The sequence below is a fragment of the Gossypium hirsutum genome, chromosome A12 (genome assembly GCF_007990345.1).
Source record: "Gossypium hirsutum isolate 1008001.06 chromosome A12, Gossypium_hirsutum_v2.1, whole genome shotgun sequence".
Lineage (NCBI taxonomy): Eukaryota > Viridiplantae > Streptophyta > Magnoliopsida > Malvales > Malvaceae > Gossypium > Gossypium hirsutum.
Genome location: NC_053435.1, coordinates 13,881,768 through 13,892,058, shown reverse-complemented (window position 1 = coordinate 13,892,058; position 10,291 = coordinate 13,881,768).

Below are 10,291 nucleotides of genomic sequence, written 5' to 3'. Positions count from 1 at the left end.
CCTCCTCATGCGTAACCGACTCCCAAACCCATCTTTCTAAATTTCGTAGAACAAAATCGTTGTTTTAATAAATCAAACCATTTATTGAAAACAACCACTTTTCGAGGTGACCCGTTCACACCTCATCAAAAAGGATTGGTGGTGACTCCAGTTTTTTCGTTTTCATTTTTAAAATCAAAGTCGACCCCTTTTTCAAAAAAATAGTTTCAACATTGATAAATTCAACGATTAGATCATTAAAATATTAATCATATAGATAGTTATGGAAGTGTGTAAAACTGCTTTTGTTTTTACACTGTGTAACTCTGTATAGGGAGGATCCACTTACATAGTGTAAAAACTAAAATAGTTTTACACATTTTTGTAACTATCTATATGATTAATACTTTAATGATCCAACCGTTATATTTCCTGGTCTATTCATTTAGATTGTGTATGTCAAATTTGATGTAAATTTAAAATTTCTAACTTTTTTTTATGTAAAAAATTTCAACCCTTGAATATATATATAGTGTTTTAGATCAATATGATGGAGATATTAATTCATTCGAAAATTTACATGAATGACAAATACAATTATATTGATAAATTCAAGCGCTTGGATTATTAAAATATTAATCATAAAAATTAGTTATGAAAGTGTCTAAGTTTTTACAATGTGTAACTCTATATAGGGAGGGACCCACAAAGTGTAAAAACTAAAGTAGTTTTACACACTTTTATAACTCTTTATATGATTAATATTTTATCAATCCAACTGTTATATTTCATGGTCTATTCATGTATGTCAAATTTGATGTAAATTTAAATTTTCTAACTATTTATTTTATGTAAATAAATTTCAATCGTTGTATATATATATATAGAATGTTTTAGATAGATATGAAAGAAAAATCAGATTTGTTCAAAAGTTTGCATGCATGAAAGGTACAATTATATTGGCCTAATAACAAATTTAGCTCTCAATGTTTACGCATTCTATCAATTTGATCTTAAATTTAAAAAATTCAACAAATTTAGCACTCTATATTTACAAAATTTGTTCTTTTAGTTCGAAATGTAAAAATCCAATGAATTTAGTTATCAAATTTTACAAAATTTTTCAATTTATTTCTATTTCTAAAAGTTAAAAAAAACATTTTTAATATTCCTTAACGTACCTCCAAAACCGGTTAAATAAGAAGAGTATTTAACATCATTCTTATTATGCCCATTTTAAACTAGTGCCATCTTTGTGAATATGGTAAAAAATCGAGTTGGCTTAAATCCAATTGTCATATTTTAAATTAATATCATATTTTTAATTAAATTACTCTAAAAAAATTTATAATTTTTAAGTTATTACAAAACAATTATTTTGATTTTTTTCTTATTTTAGAAATATACAAAGACCTACTCTTTGAGTAGAGAAAATCATGCAATTAAAATCTTTCATGGAATGAAAAACCTTGAAAAGCTTTGTTTTTTGGGTTTATTTTTCTGTCTTGGACATGCTAATCAATAACTTCCAAATTTGGATAGTCCGGATATGCATTAGAAGAAAATACTTGTACAAATTACAAGAAAGCTATCCTGCAAAGATAAAATTCAAAGAGTTGAAAAAAAAACTTTATTCAATAAGTGGTGTGTTTAATGAATAATGAAGAAGCCTTTATATAAGCTAGTTAATTACATCAAAATAAAACTCTTAAGTATAATGAAACTAGTTCTAGTGGAACTAAACTATCTTGTTAACTAAGAAACATAAAACTCGTAAACAACTTTAAATATTTAAAAACATCGCAAATTTTAGAAAAATAAAAATAAAAATAAAAATAAAAAATCTAATAAATACAATATTGGGTTCATATAGTTAAAATTGAGCCTTAAAATCAAACCAATATGATTTAAACTCAAATTAAAGCTCGAAACTCATAATTTATCGTAATAATCTCGTATAGAAATTCTACTCGTGCAGTCTTCACTAAAAATTGTCATAACTTGAGTTTTAGGAATCGAAATCGGGTGATTCAAAGTGTGTTTCGAATATAAGAGATAGCCTTTCAAACATAATGAAAGAATCTCAACCTAGAAATGTTTGGATCCACCTAAAAACTCATCACAAGTCAACTAATCTTTTGAGCTTGAAAAACAAGAAATTTTATGAATGTAAGTTAATAAAATTTATCTCATCCACACATGTCTCACGTCCAAAATTGGGATTCAATTTTTGCTATCTTTTGGGCTCGTCAAATTCTTAGGCTGGAATTTGGGCCTATATTCATACCACAGACTGTGCAGTTGTCGATTCCTTTAAGGGAGCTTCTAGTTTGGGCCCTCATTCTCGTGTCTGCATGGAATTCTCATAAGTTAACCTCCCATTTCCGAATTAGCTAGCATAGTTTTATAAGTATCCATAAAATCAACAATAAACTCAGCACCACTATCACTCGAGTTGTCCAAGTTGGTTGCAACTAGGACACAGCGTGGAATGTGAAGGCCATTGATAAACGCCAAATTATACATATTTTTACCCCAAATGCTTAGCATATTTATGGATGTTTATTACTAGATTTGTGGATTTTGGTGCTCTTAATTCGGTTATTTCATATTTTGTACTCAAGAGAGCACCAAGAGTCAAAAGGAGCCAAAAACGAGCCAAAAAAAGACAAAACGGGCCAAATTGAAAAGATGACACGGCCTAAGCCTTACCACACGGGCAGCTTACACGCCCGTGTCTTTCGAGGGTGTCGACCAAGGCTTTCACGATTTACATGGCCTGGCCATTGACCCATACGGCCATATGTAATTTAATGGATCGAACACGGCCTGGCAATCACGTCACACGGCCGTGGCACATGGGTGTGTCCCTTTTTCAAGAAGTTGTATTTTAGACGGAAAAGGATACTTAGGGAGGAAGAAAGCCAATCCAAAGCCTATATAAACACCCTAAGTATGACTTAGAAAGGGGCCTCCCTTCAGAACTTTTCTGGAGTACAAAACCACAAGCCGGGAATTACTTGAAGGAAGCCAGACGATCCATCCCAAAAGCTAGAGCTAATCCAAGACTGAAGATCTCTCTCAGAATTCTTTCAGGGGTTTTAGAGTTTTCTTTATGTTTTGTTATTTTCATACTTTTGAGATGTACTCTTATTTTATTATGAACTAAACCGCCTAGATACCTAAGGGGGTTGAAACCTATGATAGATCTTGTTATTATTATCTGAACTGTATGATAAATACTTGATTTGTTCTTAATTATGTGTTCTTAATGCTTGAGTTAATATTCCAGGTATTGATTCATGATTTGATGTGCTTATGCAGAGGAGCAAAAGTTCCTGTCTAAGAGTAGATTTGGCATAATTAAGCGGAGTTGATTGAACGTCTAGAAATAGGGTTACGAGATTTTGCCGGATTAGGGTGAAACCTAATATGGGAGTCCATAGATCGATTTACTGCTTCCCTAGGGGTTTTAATTAAGAAAGAGATTTCAATTAATTCAACTGAGGGTTAGACGTTATTAATCTCAAAAGAGATAATAATATAGGTTAGGGAGTCTCACGGATCAAGTCAAGTGAATAAATCGTCTGGTTCAGAGTCAGATAACAAGTGAAATCTAGGTGGATTCCTCCTTGGGTGTCGTCTTTATCAATTACTTTTCTTCAAGTCTTTTTCCAAATTTTCTCTTTGCTTTAGTTTAATTAGTTAATTAGTTTAATAAACAGCCCATTTTATTCTTAGGCTAGATAATAAAAAAGATAGTTATTACTAGTACTTTTGGTTCCCTTGGGTACGATATCCTGGTCTTGCCATTACTATACTATTGTTCGATAGGTGCGCTTGCCTTTTCGTTGTGATAATAGTTAATCTAGGTTTGATATTCATTATAAATATTTATTACTTGTTACGAATCACGCGATCAGCCATACAATTGTAAAATATTCCTCCTCATCATTTGTTCCACTTGAGGTAACACAAAGGGACTTCTTCCATTTTTGTTAGAGTTGTGTGACCCAAATTCTAAGAGATTGCATGCAAGTCAAGTTAAACAAAAATTTATTGTATTTCTAGAAGATTTAGTATTTATTAGTATAACATATTTAGCATTTATTAGCATAGTTTATTTGACTTGCTAATTTAGCCTATAAATAGGCTCTTTTACAATATTAGAATATACACCATTAGATATTAGAACTCATAACACATTTAGAGAATTTTGTGTTTACGTTTTGAGGGTTCTTTATTTTCGGGTTTTCAAGGTTTTGTTTTTGTATCTCCATCTTCTGTACTTTTCGTTCTTTTTCCATTATAGTAGAATTATCTTTGCCCGTGGTTTTTTTTATCCTCTTTGGAGGGATTTTTTCCACGTTAAATTTGTGTGTTTAATTTCTCAATTTATTTTGTTATTTTTACCTGTTCGTTGCTTAAATTGGGTCGATCCTACCAAGTGGTACCAAAGCTAGTTTAATTTTTTTTATAGATCAGGCCGTTCAGAGATGGCAGCAACAAAGTTTGAAATTGAGAAATTCGATGGTGAGACAAATTTCAATCTATGACAAGTTCGGATGATGGCAATTCTATTCAAACAGGCTTGAAAAAGGTTATTATCGGGAAAAAGCCTGAGAATCTAAATCAAACAGAATGGGAAGAGTTTGATGAAAAAGCATTGTCTGCAATCTAGTTGTGCCTCGCGGATACGGTATTGTAGGAGGTATTGATGGAAAAGACCTCATCCGCATTATGGAAAAGGTTAGAAACTCTTTATGCAACTAAGTCTCTGGCTAATTGTTTAGTGTTGAAACAACGTCTATTTACATTTCACATGAACGAAGGTGAGCTTCTTAGAGATCACATCAGTCAATTCATTACTCTTTTAAATAATTTAAAGAACGTTGAGGTTCATATTGACGATAAAGATCAGGCTATGTTATTATTGTACTCTTTACCCCCTTCATACAAGTCTTTTAGGGAGACTCTGATTTATGGCAGAGACAAACTCTCGTTCGAAGATGTGAAGGGTCATTTGTTGAATAGAGAAAAACTCGACAATGAGTTTGGTTTGGATAGCAAGGCAGATAGGTACGCTTTCGTTTTGGTAGCATTAAAGAAACGAGACAAAAGGTGTCGCTATTGTAAAAAGTTAGGTGACGTCAAAGCAAATTGTTATAAACTGCGAAATAAAAGAGTTGCTAAGAGTAACGAGGAAGATGTAGCTAGAGCTAATTTGGCCGATGAAGGTGGTAATGATTTCTTGTTAGTGTCAACGAGTGATAACTCCAAGCTTACGTCCGAGTGGATCCTAGATTTAGGATGTTCTTTCCACATGTGTCCCAATAGAGAATGGTTCTCCACATACAGTTCGGTTGAAGGTGGAGTTGTGCACATGAGAAACGATTCATCCAGTAAGGTAATTGGTATTGGTACTGTTAAAATTAGGATACACGATGGGACGATTAGGACACTTTCATATGTCAGGTATGTACCTGATTTACGAAAGAATCTCGTCTCCCTGATTATTTTAGACTTGAAAAGATGCAGAATCAATATCGGGTCGAGCGGTATTAAAGTATCTCGTTGAGCTCTCGTTTTGTTAAAAGGTAAAAAAACCAATAGTCTTTATATTCTGGAAGGTTCTACAGTGACCGGTGAAATCGGACGTCCCTCGTCCGTTACGGAGTCGAAGTCAACTCGTTTGGAGCGGAGGCAACTTGGTCGTAGGAGGGAAAAAGGCATGACCATTTCGTTGAAGATAGATTCTCTTTTGGATGTAGTTTTTGAAAAGTTAGGGCACTGTATTCATGAAAATCAAACCTGGGTTAGTTTTGATTTGATAGTGCACAAGTCGAAGGCTAGAAGTCTTCCAGCTTCTAAGCATAGATTCGGCTCAGTTAATTCCCTGAATAATTCAAGATAGGCCCGTGGTGGGCTTTAGAAAAGATGGCGTTGAAAGAATTCGTGTCAAGGTGGAGATTGTTAGAGTTGTGTGACCCAAATTCTAAGAGATTGCTTGCAAGTCAAGTTAAACAAAAATATATTTTCTTTCTAGAAGATTTAGTATTTATTAGTATAATATATTTAGCATTTATTAGCATAGTTTATTTGACTTGCTAATTTAGCAAATAAATAGGCTCTTTTACAACCTTAGAATATACACCCATTAGATATTAGAACTCATAACACATTTATAGAATTTTGTATTTACGTTTTAAGGGTTCTTTGTTTTTGGGTTTTCGGGGTTTAGTTTTTATCTCCATCTTTTATACTTTTCTTTCTTTTACCATTCTAGTAAAATTATCTTTACCTGTGGTTTTTTTTATCCTCTTTAGAGGGGTTTTTTCCACGTTAAATTTGTGTTCAATTTCTTAATTTATTCTATTATTTTGCCTTATTCATTGCTTAAATCGGGTTGATCTTAACAATTTTGTTTGAATTTTTTTAATTATTTCCAATTTAGTTGAAGACTTAATTTTTCATTTTGAGGGCCAAAGAAGTGTACAACCAAGCTTTGCCATTGTTAACCAATGAGTAAAGGTCTCATCTTTTTTTCCTTTCTTTGCTTCTTTGGTCACCATATTTGTCCCAAGCCGAAATCCAAGCCTTCAAGCTACAACTCAATGGATGACTCACTGCAGTTGTGGGCATCTAGCTTTTTGTTACAGTGATTCGTTAATTTTGCTGGTGTTTTGGGTAGGTTTTTTTGGCTTTTGTTCTATGGGACAGCTCCTGTGTGGAGTCCATTTCCTATTTGTATTGGTTTCATCAGTATTTCCTAATTAGTTGATATTGAATGGAAAAATAACTTGAATCTTCCATTGGTATTCTACTTAGTGGGTGTTGTCAGTCCAGCTAAAACTTGTCAATGGCCTTAATTGTGCTATTTCTTATAAATCCATAGCTAAAGCTCCGTAAACCCAACAAGGAAATAAATGCTTGAAAATAAACAAACCATGTAAGAATGGGAAAAGTTAGATTCATTGTTCTCCCATTGGAATGGGGTTTTCCAGGGAGCATACTGCAAAAGCAATTGAGGGAAATGGTAAAGCTTCTAGGTCTTTACTACTTACAACACAAACTATCATCTTAATCTCAGCTTTAGTATTGTCCAGGAGAAGAGAACTCAACTTTGATAATTGAAGCTCTCCTTTACTAGTGCGTGATATGTGATTGGAGGTTTTTATGAGGGCTTGGAAACAGAATGGGCTACAGCATGCTCTGTCCAAACTTGTGCTTGAAACAAATTCACAATTACCTGTTCAAGCTCATGCTATAGCAAACTCAGTTTTGACCGCTTCTTTATATGTAATTTGGAACCTTATGTTAATGAATGAATTGTAGTTTTTCCATCTTAATGAACAATTATTTTTCTTATATAATTTTATGTTTTGTTATCATTTATTTCAAAATTTTTATATTTAATTTTATTATTTCAAAAGATAATATCTTTCCATTCTCATATTCTGTAATATATTGAATTAATAAAAATTGTCATTTATTATTTTTTCCTTTTTTATGTTTTTACAAAAAAAATTAAAAAATAATGTATATCGACATGTGGGTGATTTGAGAAATTTTCATTTAAAAAAAAATATTGAAGGGTCCTTTTGAACTAAATTCAAAATCAAAAGTTCTTCCTGAATGCAACTTGCTAGCTAGGTTTTGTTGTTTATTGGTTAAATTATGCTATTAGTTTCTATATTTTGTAAACATTGTAAATTAAGTTTCTATATTTTAATTTAGTCATTTTAGTTCATATACTTTTAAAATTTTAAAATTTCAGTCAATCACTAAATGATATATGTTAAATTCATTGAATTTTGTTACTTCCAAAATCTGATACGTCAAACATATTATTATATGTGTAATGCCATATCAAATTGTAATTCCATATTTTACTTACTAAAAATTTCAGTTAATGGATTAACGACTATTATCTGCCACAAGATTAAAATTTCAAAATTCACGACTTAAAATGATCCAATTGAAAAATATGGACTAAATCTATTACTGTATGTATAGTACAAGGCTAGTAATTAAATTTAAACAAACAGATTTAACAGTTATTGTTTGGGTCAAGACTAAAATTTCAAAATTTAAAACGGACATAAACTAAATTTGACTAATTCAAAAAATAAATAGATTAAAATTAATTAAATTAAAATACAAAGATTAAATTCATAACTTTTACAAAATATAAACAGCATGTTTATTTCATTGGGTTGAGGTGAAGACATAATAAAGAAAGAAAGGAGTAATAAGTATGTTGGATAGGAAACTTGTGAAACAAATTAAAATCCAAATCAAGTATAGGTAGGTAGGGATATTTTTGAATTAGCACTTCATAGTTTTGTTGAAGTTGTTATTTCATAAGATTGGAATGAGTTTGTATATTTGGAAGATATTTTAAAAGTTTGAAAAATTAGTTAGGTATACCTATAAAAATAGGAATTAATGTCTCAATAGATTATAGGAGAAGTTTGAGATCAATCCATCCAAAAACACTAAAAACTTTTTAAAAATATAATAATAATTTGATGAGCCCCACTTAACCAACCCTTTCATATCCATTCAACTCTTCTCTTAGACTCTCTTGTGATTGTGTAAAATATGGCAACATGGGGAGACCTCATGCTGATTACCATGTTGCAACTAAGTCTTTCTTTTTATTTAATTTGAAATTTAATTTTTACATAATGAAAATTTTAGTATTTAGTATTTATTTATCTTAGTTTTAATATTTATTTTTTAAGGATTATTTTTGCTCTTAATCTTTAAATTGTTATATTTTTAAATAAAAAAAATTATTGAATTATTTAAAATTTAACAGTATTGATGTAACAACTAGCTTAACAGTCTATGTGTAATTCATTGTTGTTATTGATACTTTTTTTTACAGATTTTTCTGACATTTTTAAAATTTGTTAGTAATTTTAAGTTTTTATGAAGTACACATGAACTGGCACTTGAGTTGTCACGTTAATGTGGTTAAATTTTTCATAGCCCAATCAACTTTTCCATCTAAAAAAAGTAATTTGACTAAAATTTGAAGGTTGAGTGCCAAAGTGATGAAAAAAAAATTAGAGCTAGTGTGACAAAATGACTAACTTCATTCAATATAGGGACTAATTTTTTCCTCAAACTTTGTTTACTCATGTAACTTGTTGGGACCTAAAGTCATTAATTGCTTGAACTGTCTAAGTTGAATAAAAGTGTCTGATTGCACTAGCCATTACAACTTATCATTGCGAAAACTGTGTAAATAAAATAATAAAGAACACCGATATTTGTTTATGCAATTCGATTTCCCTATATTTGCGGAGCCTAGCTCTTTAAGTAATTCCACTATCTTTAATCACCAATACAACAAGTGAATCACACTCTATCACTTCCCAAGTGTAGAGGTCTCACCTTTGTACCTAAAGGCTACAACACTCACATCTAAACTCTTCTCCTAAGAATTTAGATTGTAAACACAATTTATTTACTCTCAATTACACTTACAAATACGTTCCTCAATGAACAGATATGGGCTATAACACCCTTTACTTGAGTAAACTCGAGCAACAGGTGTTACATTTAACTTTGAAGATTTACTTATGAATTCAAATACTTTTAAATTAGACTTTTTACAAATTATTCCAGACCCTTATTATGCTTTTAGGAACATAATTTGACTAATAATAAAGATTAATTGTATGTAAAATTTGTTTAGGATCTCATATCACCTAATTAAAAGTTTTGCACTGTATGCTCGTATGTCTTGAGGCCATGGTCTTCATGCCTTAAGACATTGCCATGCCACTATAGAAATTTGGGTTCAAAGTTACCCTATCTTGAGACAATAGGGTGTAGGTCTCGAGACATGGCATTGTTACTATAGATTTTTAGGTTCAAAGTTTTGATGTCTTGAGACATATTTCACATGTCTCGAGACCTGAGACAGGGAACTTGAAATTTCTACTTTCAAACACTTCCAAACCATACCAAATTTGCTTATAATCAATTCAAATATTATCCAAGACTCCTAAAGCACGTAATATATTGTATTTAACGCTTCAAATACTATATATAACACGAGTATAAGTATATCTAAACATCCCATTTCTTATGCCATTGCTCACCTATGTACATGCCATTAATCTAAACCAAAGTTTTGAATATTCCATACTTATCTCAAAGTCCTTAACATGTGATGAGATGTGAAGAGCCCAATCCTCAATGAAACTTTATTTTGTCCTTTATTATTTAACATATGCCAAATGTAGACTTAATAGAACATGTTGGATATACGGAAATAATACAAAGTTTCATCGAG